The sequence below is a fragment of the Pristiophorus japonicus genome, chromosome 16 (assembly GCF_044704955.1).
Source record: "Pristiophorus japonicus isolate sPriJap1 chromosome 16, sPriJap1.hap1, whole genome shotgun sequence".
In the NCBI taxonomy this organism is placed as follows: domain Eukaryota; kingdom Metazoa; phylum Chordata; class Chondrichthyes; family Pristiophoridae; genus Pristiophorus; species Pristiophorus japonicus.
In genome coordinates, this window is record NC_091992.1 from 717602 (window position 1) to 734383 (window position 16782).

Genomic DNA, 16782 nt, shown 5'->3' on the forward strand with positions numbered 1-16782 from the left:
CACTCCTCACTGTAACACTAATATACCCTTCACTGTACCTCTGATATACCCCACACCCCTCACTGTAACACTGATATACCTCACACCTCTCACTGTAACACTGATATACCACACACCTCTCACTGTAACACTGATATACTCCACACGCCTCACTTTAACACTGATATACACCACACCCCTCACTGAAACAATGATATACCCGACAGACCTCACTGTAACACTGATATACCCCACACCCTTCACTGTAACACTGATATACTCCACAGTCCTCACTGTAACACTGATATATCCCACACCCCTCGCTGCATCACTGATATACCGCACACCCCTCACTTTAACACTGATATACCCCACACCCCCGCTGTAACACTGATATAGCCCACACCCCTCACTGTAACACCGATATACTCCACACCCCTCACTGTAACAAGAATATACCCCTCACTGTAACACTGATATATCCCACACCCCTCACTGTATCACTGATATACCACACACCCCTCACTTTAACACTGATATACCCCTCACTGTAACACTAGTATACCCCACACACCTCACTGTAACACTGATATCGCCCACACCCCTCAATGCAACACTGATAAACCCCACACCCTCATTGTAACACTGAAATTCCCCGTACCCCTCACTGTAACACTGATATACCCCACATCGCTCACTGTAACACTGATATATCCCACATCCCTCACTGTAACACTGATATACCAAACACCCCTCACTGTAACATTGATATACCCCACACCCCTCAATGTAACACTGATATAACCCACACCCTCACTGTAACACTGATATTCCCCACAACCGTCACTGTAACACTGATATTCCCCACACACCTCACTGTAACACTAATATACCCCTCACTGTAACACTGGTATACCCCACACCCCTCACTGTAACAAAGATATACCCCACACCCCTCAATGTAACACTGATATACTCCACAGCCCTCACTCTAACACTGATATGCACCACACCCCTCACTGAAACACTGATATACCCAACATACCTCACTGCAACACTGATATACCCCACACCCCTCAATGTAACACTGATATAACCCACACCCTCACTGTAACACTGATATTCCCCACACCCCTCACTGTAACACTAATATACCCCTCACTGTAACACTGGTATACCCCACACCCCTCACTGTAACACTGATATACCCCGCACCCCTCACTGTAACACTGATATACCCCGTATCGCTCACTGTAACACTGATATACCCCAAACCCCTCAATGTAACACTGATATACTCCACGCACCTCACTGTAACACATATATACCCCACACCTCTCACTGTAACACTGATGTACCCCACACCTCTCACTGTAACACTGATGTACCCCACACCTCTCAGTGTAACACTGATATACCCCGTATCCCTTACTGTAACACTGATATACCCCGTATCCCTTACTGTAACACTGATATACCCCGCATCGCTCACTGTAACACTGATATACCCCACATCCCTCACTTTAACACTGATATACCCCACACTCCTCACTGCATCACTGATATACCGCACACCCCTCACTTTAACACTGATGTACCCCACACCCCTCACTGTAACACTGATATACCCCACACCCTTCACTGTAACACTGATATACCCTGCATCGCTCACTGTAACACTGATATACCCCACATCCCTTACTTTAACACTGATATACGCCACACCCCTCACTGTAACACTGATATACCCAACAGACCTCACTGTAACACTGATATAACCCACACCCTCACTGTAACACTGATATTCCCCACACCCCTCACAGTAACACTAATATACCCCTCACTGTAACACTGGTATACCCCACACCCCTCACTGTAACACTGATATACCCTACACCCCTCACTGTAACACTGATATACCCCACACCTCTCAATGTAACACTGATATACCGTGCACCCTCACTGTAACACTGACATACCACACACCCCATGCTGTAACCCTGATATACCCCACTCCCCTCACTGTAACACTGATATTCCCCATACCCTCACTGTAACACCGATATACCCCACACTCCTCACTGTAACACTAATATACCCTTCACTGTACCTCTGATATACCCCACACCCCTCACTGTAACACTGATATACCTCACACCTCTCACTGTAACACTGATATACCACACACCTCTCACTGTAACACTGATATACTCCACACGCCTCACTTTAACACTGATATACACCACACCCCTCACTGAAACAACGATATACCCGACAGACCTCACTGTAACACTGATATACCCCACACCCTTCACTGTAACACTGATATACTCCACAGTCCTCACTGTAACACTGATATATCCCACACCCCTCGCTGCATCACTGATATACCGCACACCCCTCACTTTAACACTGATATACCCCACACCCCCGCTGTAACACTGATATAGCCCACACCCCTCACTGTAACACCGATATACTCCACACCCCTCACTGTAACACGAATATACCCCTCACTGTAACACTGATATATCCCACACCCCTCACTGTATCACTGATATACCACACACCCCTCACTTTAACACTGATATACCCCTCACTGTAACACTAGTATACCCCACACACCTCACTGTAACACTGATATCGCCCACACCCCTCAATGCAACACTGATAAACCCCACACCCTCATTGTAACACTGAAATTCCCCGTACCCCTCACTGTAACACTGATATATCCCACATCCCTCACTGTAACACTGATATACCAAACACCCCTCACTGTAACATTGATATACCCCACACCCCTCAATGTAACACTGATATAACCCACACCCTCACTGTAACACTGATATTCCCCACAACCGTCACTGTAACACTGATATTCCCCACACCCCTCACTGTAACACTAATATACCCCTCACTGTAACACTGGTATACCCCACACCCCTCACTGTAACACTGATATACCCCACACCCCTCAATGTAACACTGATATACTCCACAGCCCTCACTCTAACACTGATATGCACCACACCCCTCACTGAAACACTGATATACCCAACAGACCTCACTGTAACACTGATATACCCCACACCCCTCAATGTAACACTGATATAACCCACACCCTCACTGTAACACTGATATTCCCCACACCCCTCACTGTAACACTAATATACCCCTCACTGTAACACTGGTATACCCCACACCCCTCACTGTAACACTGATATACCCCGCACCCCTCACTGTAACACTGATATACCCCGTATCGCTCACTGTAACACTGATATACCCCAAACCCCTCAATGTAACACTGATATACTCCACGCCCCTCACTGTAACACAGATATACCCCACACCTCTCACTGTAACACTGATGTACCCCACACCTCTCACTGTAACACTGATGTAGCCCACACCTCTCAGTGTAACACTGATGTACCCCACACCTCTCAGTGTAACACTGATATACCCCGTATCCCTTACTGTAACACTGATATATCCCGCATCGCTCACTGGAACACTGATATACCCCAAACCCCTCACTGTAACACTGATATACCCTTCACTGTACCTCTGATATACCCCAAACCCCTCAGTGTAACACTGATATACCCTTCACTGTCCCTCTGATATACCCCACACCCCTCACTGTAACACTGATATACCCCACACTCTCACTGTAACACTGATATACCCCACACTCTCACTGTACCTCTGATGTACCCCACACACCTCACTGTAACACTGATATACCCCACACTCTCACTGTACCTCTGATATACCCAACAGACCTCACTGTAACACTGATATACCACACACCTCTCACTGTAACACTGATATACTCCACACCCCTCATTGTAACACTAATATACCCCTCGCTGTAACACTGATATACCCCACACCCCTCACTGCATCACTGATATACCGCACACCCCTCACTTTAACACTGATATACCCCACACCCCTCACTGTAACACTGATATAGCCCACACCCCTCACTGTAACACTGATATACTCCACAGCCCTCACTGTAACACTGATATACCCAACAGACCTCACTGTAACACTGATATACCCCACACCTCTCACTGTAACACTGATGTACACCACACCCCTCACTGTAACACCGATATACTCCACACCCCTCACTGTAACACTAATATACCCCTCACTGTAACACTGATATACCCCAGACTCCTCACTGTAACACTGTTATACCCCATACCCCTCACTGCAACACTGATATACCCCACACCTCACTGTATCACTGATATACCCCACACACCTCACTGTAACACTGATATACCCCGCATCGCTCACTGTAACACTGATATATCCCACATCCCTCACTGTAACACTGATATATGCCACACCCCTCACTGTAACACTGATATACCCCTCACTGTAACACTGGTATACCCCACACCCCTCACTGTAACACTGATATACCCTTCACTGTCCCTCTGATATACCCCACACCCCTCACTGTAACACTGATATACCCCACACTCTCACTGTAACACTGATGTACCCCACATCTCTCAGTGTAACACTGATATACCCCGTATCCCTTACTGTAACACTGATATATCCCGCATCGCTCACTGGAACACTGATATACCCCAAACCCCTCACTGTAACACTGATATACCCTTCACTGTACCTCTGATATACCCCAAACCCCTCAGTGTAACACTGATATACCCTTCACTGTCCCTCTGATATACCCCACACCCCTCACTGTAACACTGATATACCCCACATTCTCACTGTAACACTGATATACCCCACACTCTCACTGTACCTCTGATGTACCCCACACACCTCACTGTAACACTGATATACCCGACACTCTCACTGTACCTCTGATATACCCAACAGATCTCACTGTAACACTGATATATCCCACATCCCTCACTGTAACACTGATATTTGCCACACCCCTCATTGTAACACTGATATACCCCTCACTGTAACACTGGTATACCCCACACCCCTCACTGTAACACTGATATACACCACACCTCTCACTGTAACACTGATATACCAAACACCCCTCACTGTAATATTGATATACCCCACACCACTCACTGTAACACTGATATACTCCACACCCCTCACTCTAACACTGATATGCACCACACCCCTCACCGAAACACTGATATACCCAACAGACCTCACTGTAACACTGATATACCCCACACCCCTCAATGTAACACTGATATAACCCACACCCTCACTGTAACACTGATATTCCCCACACCCCTCACTGTAACACTAATATACCCCTCACTGTAACACTGGTATACCCCACACCCCTCACTGTAACACTGATATACCCCGCACCCCTCACTGTAACACTGATATACCCCGTATCGCTCACTGTAACACTGATATACCCCAAACCCCTCAATGTAACACTGATATACTCCACGCCCGTCACTGTAACACAGATATACCCCACACCTCTCACTGTAACACTGATGTACCCCACACCTCTCAGTGTAACACTGATGTACCCCACACCTCTCAGTGTAACACTGATATACCCCGTATCCCTTACTGTAACACTGATATATCCCGCATCGCTCACTGGAACACTGATATACCCCAAACCCCTCACTGTAACACTGATATACCCTTCACTGTACCTCTGATATACCCCTCACTGTAACACTGATGTACCCCACACACCTCACTGTAACACTGATATACCCAACAGACCTCACTGTAACACTGATATACCACACACCTCTCACTGTAACACTGATATACACCACACCCCTCACTGTAACACTGATATACCACACACCTCTCACTGTAACACTGATATACTCCACACCCCTCACTGTAACACTGATATACCCCGCATCGCTCACTGTAACACTGATATACCCCACATCCCTCACTTTAACACTGATATACCCCACACTCCTCACTGCATCACTGATATACCGCACACCCCTCACTTTAACACTGATGTACCCCACACCCCTCACTGTAACACTGATATACCCCACACCCTTCACTGTAACACTGATATACCCCGCATCGCTCACTGTAACACTGATATACCCCACATCCCTCACTTTAACACTGATATACGCCACACCCCTCACTGTAACACTGATATACCCAACAGACCTCACTGTAACACTGATATAACCCACACCCTCACTGTAACACTGATATTCCCCACACCCCTCACTGTAACACTGATATACCCCACATCCCTCACTTTAACACTGATATACGCCACACCCCTCACTGTAACACTGATATACCCAACAGACCTCACTGTAACACTGATATAACCCACACCCTCACTGTAACACTGATATTCCCCACACCCCTCACTGTAACACTAATATACTCCTCACTGTAACACTGGTATACCCCACACCCCTCACTGTAACACTGATATACCCTACACCCCTCACTGTAACACTGATATACCCCACACCTCTCAATGTAACACTGATATACCGTGCTCCCTCACTGTAACACTGACATACCCCACACCCCATGCTGTAACCCTGATATACCCCACTCCCCTCACTGTAACACTGATTTACTCCACAACCCTCACTGTAACACTGATATACCCCACACCTCTCACTGTAACACTGATATACCCCACACCTCTCACTCTAACACTGATATACCCCACACCCCGCACTGAAACACTGATATACCCAACAGACCTCACTGTAACACTGATATACCCCACACCTCTCACTGTAACACTGATATACACCACACCCCTCACTGTAACACCGATATACTCCACACCCCTCACTGTAACACCGATATACTCCACACCCCTCACTGTAACACTAATATACCCCTCACTGTAACACTGATATACCCCAGACTCTTCACTGTAACACTGTTATACCCCATACCCCTCACTGTAACACTGATATACCCCACACCCCTCACTGTATCACTGATATACCGCACACCCCTCATTTTAACACTGATATACCCCACACCCCTCACTGTAACACTGATATACCCCATACCCCTCACTGTAACACTGATATACCCCACACCCCTCACTGTAACACTGTTATACCCCATACCCCTCACTGTAACACTGATATACCCCACACCCCTCACTGTAACACTGGTATACCCCACACACCTCACTGTAACACTGATATAGCCCACACCCCTCAATGCAACACTGATAAACCCCACACCCTCATTGTAACACTGAAATTCCCCGTACCCCTCACTGTAACACTGATATACCCCGCATCGCTCACTGTAACACTGATATATCCCACATCCCTCACTGTAACACTGATATATGCCACACCCCTCACTGTAACACTGATATACCAAACACCCCTCACTGTAACAATGATATACCCCACACCCCTCACTGTAACACTGATATACCAAACACCAATCACTCTAACACTGATATGCACCACACCCCTCACTGAAACACTGATATACCCAACAGACCTCACTGTAACACTGATATTCCCCACACCCCTCACTGTAACACTAATATACCCCTCACTGTAACACTGGTATACCCCACACCCCTCACTGTAACACTGATATATCCCACACCTCTCACTGTAACACTGATATACCAAACACCCCTCACTGTAACATTGATATATCCCACACCTCTCACTGTAACACTGATATAACCCACACCCTCACTGTAACACTGATATTCCCCACACCCCTCACTGTAACACTGATATACCCAACAGACCTCACTGTAACACTGATATTCCCCACACCCCTCACTGTAACACTAGTATACCCCTCACTGTAACACTGGTATACCCCACACCCCTCACTGTAACACTGATATAACCCGCACCCCTCACTGTAACACTGATATACCCCGTATCGCTCACTGTAACACTGATATACCCCAAACCCCTCAATGTAACACTGATATACTCCACGCCCCTCACTGTAACACAGATATACCCCACACCTCTCACTGTAACACTGATATACCCCGTATCTCTTACTGTAACACTGATATATCCCGCATCGCTCACTGGAACACTGATATACCCCAAACTCCTCACTGTAACACTGATATACCCTTCACTGTACCTCTGATATACCCCAAACCCCTCACTGTAACACTGATATACCCTTCACTGTACCTCTGATTTACCCCACACCCCTCACTGTAACACTGATGTACCCCACACACCTCACTGTAACACTGATATACCCAACAGACCTCACTGTAACACTGATATACCCCTCGCTGTAACACTGATATACCCCACACCCCTCACTGCATCACTGATATACCGCACACCCCTCACTTTAACACTGATATACCCCACACCCCTCACTGTAACACCGATATACTCCACACCCCTCACTGTAACACTAATATACCCCTCACTGTAACACTGATATACCCCAGACTCTTCACTGTAACACTGTTATACCCCATACCCCTCACTGTAACACTGATATACTCCACACCCCTCACTGTAACACTAATATACCCCTCACTGTAACACTGGTATACCCCACACCCCTCACTGTAACACTGATATACCCTACACCCCTCACTGTAACACTGATATACCCCACACCTCTCAATGTAACACTGATATACCGTGCTCCCTCACTGTAACACTGACATACCCCACACCCCATGCTGTAACCCTGATATACCCCACTCCCCTCACTGTAACACTGATATTCCCCATACCCTCACTGTAACACTGATATATCCCACACTCTTACTGTAACATTGATTTACTCCACAACCCTCACTGTAACGCTGTTATACCCCATACCCCTCACTGTAACACTGATATACCCCACACCCCTCACTGTATCACTGATATACCGCACACCCCTCACTTTAACACTGATATACCCCACACCCCTCACTGTAACACTGGTATACCCCACACACCTCACTGTAACACTGATATAGCCCACACCCCTCAATGCAACACTGATAAACCCCACACCCTCATTGTAACACTGAAATTCCCCGTACCCCTCACTGTAACACTGATATACCCCGCATCGCTCACTGTAACACTGATATATCCCACATCCCTCACTGTAACACTGATATTCCCCACACCCCTCACTGTAACACTGATATATCCCACACTCTTACTGTAACATTGATTTACTCCACAACCCTCACTGTAACACTGATATACCCCACACCCCTCACTGTAAGACTGATATACACCACACCCCGCACTGAATCACTGATATACCCAACAGACCTCACTGTAACACTGATATACCCCATCCCCTCACTGTAACACTGATATAACCCACACCTCTCACTGTAACACTGATATACCCCATCCCCTCACTGTAACACTGATATACCCCACACCTCTCACTGTAACACTGATATACCCCATCCCCTCACTGTAACACTGATATACCCCACACCTCTCACTGTAACACTGATATACCCCATCCCCTCACTGTAACACTGATATACCCCACACCGCTCACTGCATCACTGATATACCCCACACCCCTCACTGTAACACTGATATACCGCACACCCCTCACTTTAACACTGATATACCCCACACCCCTCACTGTAACACTGGTATACCCCACACCCTTCACTGTAACACTGATATACTCCACACCCCTCACTGTTGCACTGATATACCCCACACACTTCACTGTAACACACTGATACACCCCAGAGCCCTCACTGTAACACTGATATACCCCACACCCCTCACTGTATCACTGATATACCCCACACACCTCACTGTAACACTGATATAGCCCACACCCCACACTGTACCACTGATATAGCCCACACCCCACACTGTAACACACTGATGCACCCCACACACCTCACTGTAACACTGATATAGCCCACACCCCTCACTGTAACACTGATATACCCCACACCCCTCACTTTAACAGTGATATACCCCGCACCCCTCATTGTAACACTGATGTACCCCGCACCCCTCACTGTAACACTGATAAACCCCACACCCCTCACTCTAACACTGATACACCCCGCACCCTCACTGTAACACTGATGTACCCCACACACCTCACTGTAACACTGATATACCCAACAGACCTCACTGTAACACTGATATACCCCTCGCTGTAACACTGATATACCCCACACCCCTCACTGCATCACTGATACACCGCACACCCCTCACTTTAACACTGATATACCCCACACCTCTCACTGTAACACTGATATACACCACACCCCTCACTGTAACACCGATATACTCCACACCCCTCACTGTAACACCGATATACTCCACACCCCTCACTGTAACACTAATATACCCCTCACTGTAACACTGATATACGCCAGACTCTTCACTGTAACACTGTTATACCCCATACCCCTCACTGTAACACTGATATACCCCACACCCCTCACTGTATAACTGATATACCGCACACCCCTCACTTTAACACTGATATACCCCACACCCCTCACTGTAACACTGGTATACCCCACACACCTCACTGTAACACTGATATAGCCCACACCCCTCAATGCAACACTGATAAACCCCACACCCTCATTGTAACACTGAAATTCCCCGTACCCCTCACTGTAACACTGATATACCCCGCATCGCTCACTGTAACACTGATATATCCCACATCCCTCACTTTAACACTGATATGCACCACACCCCTCACTGAAACACTGATATACCCAACAGACCTCACTGTAACACTGATATACCCCACACCCCTCAATGTAACACTGATATAACCCACACCCTCACTGTAACATGATATTCCCCACACCCCTCACTGTAACACTGATATTCCCCACACACCTCACTGTAACACTGATATTCCGCACACCCCTCACTGTAACACTAATATACCCCTCACTGTAACACTGGTATACCCCACACCCCTCACTGTAACACTGATATACCCCACACCTCTCACTATAACACTGATATACCAAACACCCCTCACTGTAACATTGATATACCCCACACCTCTCACTGTAACACTGATATAACCCACACCCTCACTGTAACACTGATATTCCCCACACCCCTCACTGTAACACTAATATACCCCTCACTGTAACACTGGTATACCCCACACCCCTCACTGTAACACTGATATACCCCGCACCCCTCACTGTAACACTGATATACCCCGTATCGCTCACTGTAACACTGATATGCCCCACACCCTTCACTGTAACACTGATATACCCTGCATCGCTCACTGTAACACTGATATACCCCACATCCCTCACTTTAACACTGATATACGCCACACCCCTCACTGTTACACTGATATACCCAACAGACCTCACTGTAACACTGATATAACCCACACCCTCACTGTAACACTGATATTCCCCACACCCCTCACTGTAACACTAATATACCCCTCACTGTAACACTGGTATACCCCACACCCCTCACTGTAACACTGATATACCCTACACCCCTCACTGTAACACTGATATACCCCACACCTCTCAATGTAACACTGATATACCGTGCACCCTCACTGTAACACTGACATACCCCACACCCCATGCTGTAACCCTGATATACCCCACTCCCCTCACTGTAACACTGATATTCCCCATACCCTCACTGTAACACTGATATTCCCCATACCCTCACTGTAACACTGATATATCCCACACTCTTACTGTAACATTGATTTACTCCACAACCCTCACTGTAACACTGATATACCCCACACCCCTCACTGTAAGACTGATATACACCACACCCCGCACTGAAACACTGATATACCCAACAGACCTCACTGTAACACTGATATACCCCATCCCCTCACTGTAACACTGATATACCCCACACCTCTCACTGTAACACTGATATACCCCATCCCCTCACTGTAACACTGATATACCCCACACCTCTCACTGTAACACTGATATACCCCATCCCCTCACTGTAACACTGATATACCCCACACCTCTCACTGTAACACTGATATACCCCATCCCCTCACTGTAACACTGATATACCCCACACCCCTCACTGCATCACTGATATACCCCACACCCCTCACTGTAACACTGATATACCGCACACCCCTCACTTTAACACTGATATACCCCACACCCCTCACTGTAACACTGGTATACCCCACACCCTTCACTGTAACACTGATATACTCCACACCCCTCACTGTTGCACTGATATACCCCACACACCTCACTGTAACACACTGATACACCCCAGAGCCCTCACTGTAACACTGATATACCCCACACCCCTCACTGTATCACTGATATACCCCACACACCTCACTGTAACACTGATATAGCCCACACCCCAAACTGTACCACTGATATAGCCCACACCCCACACTGTAACACACTGATACACCCCACACACCTCACTGTAACACTGATATAGCCCACACCCCTCACTGTAACACTGATATACCCCACACCCCTCACTTTAACAGTGATATACCCCGCACCCCTCATTGTAACACTGATGTACCCCGCACCCCTCACTGTAACACTGATAAACCCCACACCCCTCACTCTAACACTGATATACCCCGCACCCTCACTGTAACACTGATATACCCCACACCTCTCACTGTAACACTAATACACCCCTCACTGTGACACCGATATACCCCTCACTGTAACACTGATCTGTACCTCACTGTAACACTGATATACCCCACACCCCACACTGTACCACTGATATAGCCCACACCCCACACAGTAACACACTGATACACCCCACAGCCCTCACTGTAACACTGATATACCCCACACCCCTCACTGTATCACTGATATACCCCACACCCCACACTGTACCACTGATACAGCCCACACCCCACACTGTAACACACTGATATACCCCACATCCCTCACTGTAACACTGATATACCTCACACCCCTCACTGTAACACTGATATACCCCACACCCCTCACTGTAACACTGATATACCCCATGCCTCTCATTCCATTGTGATCTTAGTGCGAACTGTATTATAAATGAACCTCATCAAAGAATAAATTCCGTTGAAGTATTATGCTCCTAGACAGTGTGATACAGGGGACCTGTTGTTAGTAAGGATATAATATTTTATGTTGCTGTATTTGCAATGTTCTTGTGAAACATAGTGGAGGATGTCACTGTGAGTTGTTCACTTCGCAGTGAGGGCCTCTACAGATTTGCACGTTCTTCACTGCAAGTAGGTGTGAAATAAATATAGTTCGGTGCAGTGGATGTGGTAACAAGTGTAGTAAACGCAGCTGGAGTAGTAAATACAGAAGCATCAAGCGTTGCAGAAGTAGCAGCAATATGGTATGATGTACAGGTGCTGTGGGTACAGGTGGGGTGGGTACAGGTGGGGTGGATACAAGTGCGGTGGGTACAGGTGGGGTGGATACAAGTGCGGTGGGTACAGGTGGGGTGGGTACAGGTACGGTAGGTACAGGTGGGGTGAGTACAGGTGGGGTGGATACAGATGTTGTGGGTACAGGTGGGGTTGGTACAGATGCTGTAGGTACAGGTGGGATGGGCACAGGGGCAATGGGTATAGGTGGGATGGGCACAGGTGCGGTGTGTACAGGTGGGATGGGCACAGATGAGGTGGGTACACGTGCGGTGGGTACAGGTGGGGTAGGTACAGGTAGGGGTACAGGTGCGGTGGGTACAGATACGGTGGGTACAGGTACGTGGGTACAGGTACGGTGGGTTCAGATACGGGGGTACAGGTACGGTGGGTTAAATACGGGGGTACAGGTATGGTGGGTTCAGTTATGGGGGTACAGGTACGTGGGTACAGGTACGGTGGGTACAGATACGGTGGGTTCAGTTATGGGGGTACAGGTATGGTGGGTTCAGGTACGTGGTACAGGTGTGAGGGTACAGTTGCGGTGGGTACAGGTGCAGGTGTACAGGTACGTGGGTACAGGTGCGGGGGTACAGGTACGGTAGGTTTTGAGGTTCATTCCGGGCTAATGGATATTGTATCAGATAACAGAAAGAATGACCTAACGGAGAGTGTGATTGGGATTTGTAATCAGTAACAAGTTAGATTGTAGGGGTAAGGTGCTCAAGGTCAAATACCATGAGGGGAAACACATGCTGCTGGAGGTGATCCTGTGAGCTTTTCTCATCTTTGATGTTCTATGCTTTACGTTCAGTTCAGATTCTAACTGTAACATTATGGATTAGTGATTTGATTTATGACTTTAGTTGCATTGAAGGTTAGAGGATTCCCTTAAAAGCCAGTTGGTTGTAAGAGGCAACTGACAAATCCTCATCTGTTCCTGTATCTGCCAGTAACCAGAGAACTGTCTCCACCTTGGGAGAGAAGAAATTAAAGAAAAAAAGGCAGCTCATTTTTCTGGCTGCAAATTGATTCTGCTATCCCTTGTCAATTAAAGAAAAAAATCTCTCTCTCTCTCTCTCACACCCATCCTTGTCAAGCCTGGGACTGTGCTCTCTGGAGAGTGGGGGGATGAGGCTGGGGAGAGACAATCGAGATTTTCATAGATATGAAGATTTGGACACAGGAGTTGAGGATTGTGGGACATCGAGCTAGACTTCCCCTAAATCCCCTCAACACCCGATGAGAAGAATCACTAACGTTCAGTGAGTAACGCCGGTGAGAAGAACCACTAACGTTCAGTGAGTAACGCCGGTGAGAAGAACCACTAACGTTCAGTGAGTAACGCCGGTGAGAAGATGGGCATTGCACACTCATTGTCGACAGTTTTCTCGGCGGTTAAGTGGAAAGTTAGTAACAGGAGCGGCCTTTACCGGATTGGACGGTAAGTACTAAAATTTAGTCCGGGGCTGTGGTTGGGCATAGGGAGGGGGGAAAGCTTTTTTAAAAATTCAATAAAAAAAAACCTACAAAGCATTCCCAAGACACTTTTATACCTAATCGCCGTTTTAATATTTAAAAAAAAAATAAAGGGAAATCATGCTTGACAAATCTTCTGGAATTTTTTGAGGATGTGACTAGTAGAGTGGACAAGGGAGAACCAGTGGATGTGATGTATTTGGACTTTCAAAAGGCTTTTGATAAAGTCCCACACAAGAGATTGGTGTGCAAAATCAAAGCAAATGATATTGGGGGTAATGTACTGACGTGGATAGAGAACTGGTTGGCAGACCGGAAGCAGAGAGTCGGGATAAACGGGTCCTTTTCAGAATGGCAGGCAGTGACTAGTGGAGTGCCGCAGGGCTCAGTGCTGGGACTCCAGCTATTTACAATATACATTAATGATTTAGATAAGGGAATTGAGTGTAATACCTCCAAGTTTGCAGATGACACTAAGCTGGGTGGCGGTGTGAGCTGTGAAGAGGACGCGAAGAGGCTGCAGGGTGACTTAGACAGGTTAGGTGAGTGGGCAAATACATGGCAGATGCAGTATAATGTGGATAAATGTGAGGTTATCCACTTTGGTGGCAAAAACACGAAGGCAGAATATTATCTGAATGGCGGCAGATTAGGAAAAGGGGAGCTGCAGCGAGACCTGGGTGTCATGGTACATCAGTCATTGAAAGTTGGCATGCAGGTACAGCAGGCGATGAAGAATGCAAATGGTATGTTGGCCTTCATAGCTAGGGGATTTGAGTATAGAAGCAGGGAGGTCTTGCTGCAGTTGTACAGGACCTTGGTGAGGCCTCACCTGGAATATTGTGTTCAGTTTTGGTCTCCTAATCTGAGGAAGGACGTTCTTGCTATTGAGGGAGTGCAGCGAAGGTTCACCAGACTGATTCCTGGGATGGCTGGACTGACATATGAGGAGAGACTGGATCAATTGGGCCTTTATTCACTGGAGTTTAGAAGGATGAGAGGGGATCTCATAGAAACATATAAAATTTTGACGGGACTGGACAGATTAGATGCGGGAAGAATGTTTCCGACGTTGGGAAGTCCAGAACCAGGGGACACAGTCTAAGGATAAGGGGTAAACCTTTTAGGACTGAGATGAGGAGAAACTTCCTCACTCAGAGAGTTGTTAACCTGTGGAATTCCCTGCTGCAGAGAGTTGTTGAGGCCAGTTCATTGGATATATTCAAAAGGGAGTTAGCTATGGCCCTTACGGTTAAAGGGATCAAGGGGTATGGAGAGAAAGCAGGAAAGGGGTACTGAGGTGAATCTTCAGCCATGATCTTATTGAATGGTGGTGCAGGCTCGAAGGGCCGAATGGTCTACTCCTGCACCTATTTTCTATGTTTCTATGTAACCTTTAACTGACCTATCTTTGCAGGGTCCCCCCTTACCGCCCGGTTTAAGCAGCTTTTACAGGGGGGTGTCTCTCAGCAATCTGGACGTCGGCGGTTGAGGCCAAACTTACGCCCTGGCGATTGTTCTCGGTGTTGCACGTGGACGGTTTGGTCCCGGCAGGCGTCTTCAGATGTGGGCAATACCATGAAAAAACTTAACTGGAAACCTTTGCCGGGCGGAAAATCAGCTGTACCGCCGAGAAAATTGGCGACAATGAAGGCGAAAGTCTAATTCAATGTCTTTCATTTAAAAAATTTGTTTCCAGATGTGGGTGTCGGGTAAAGCGGCATTTATTGCCCACCCCTGGTTGCCCTCAAACTACTGCAGTGATGTTGGTGATGGTGTTCCCACAATGGTGTTAGGGAGGAAATTTGAGGATTTTGACCCAGCAACAAGAAGGAACAGTGATATTAGTGCAAGTCACAATGATGTGCAGAGAAGTTTGAGAGGAGATTTGATAGAGGTGTTCAAAATCATGAGGGATCTAGACAGAGTAGAAAGAAACTGTTTCCATTGGCAGAAGGTTTGCGAACTAGAGGA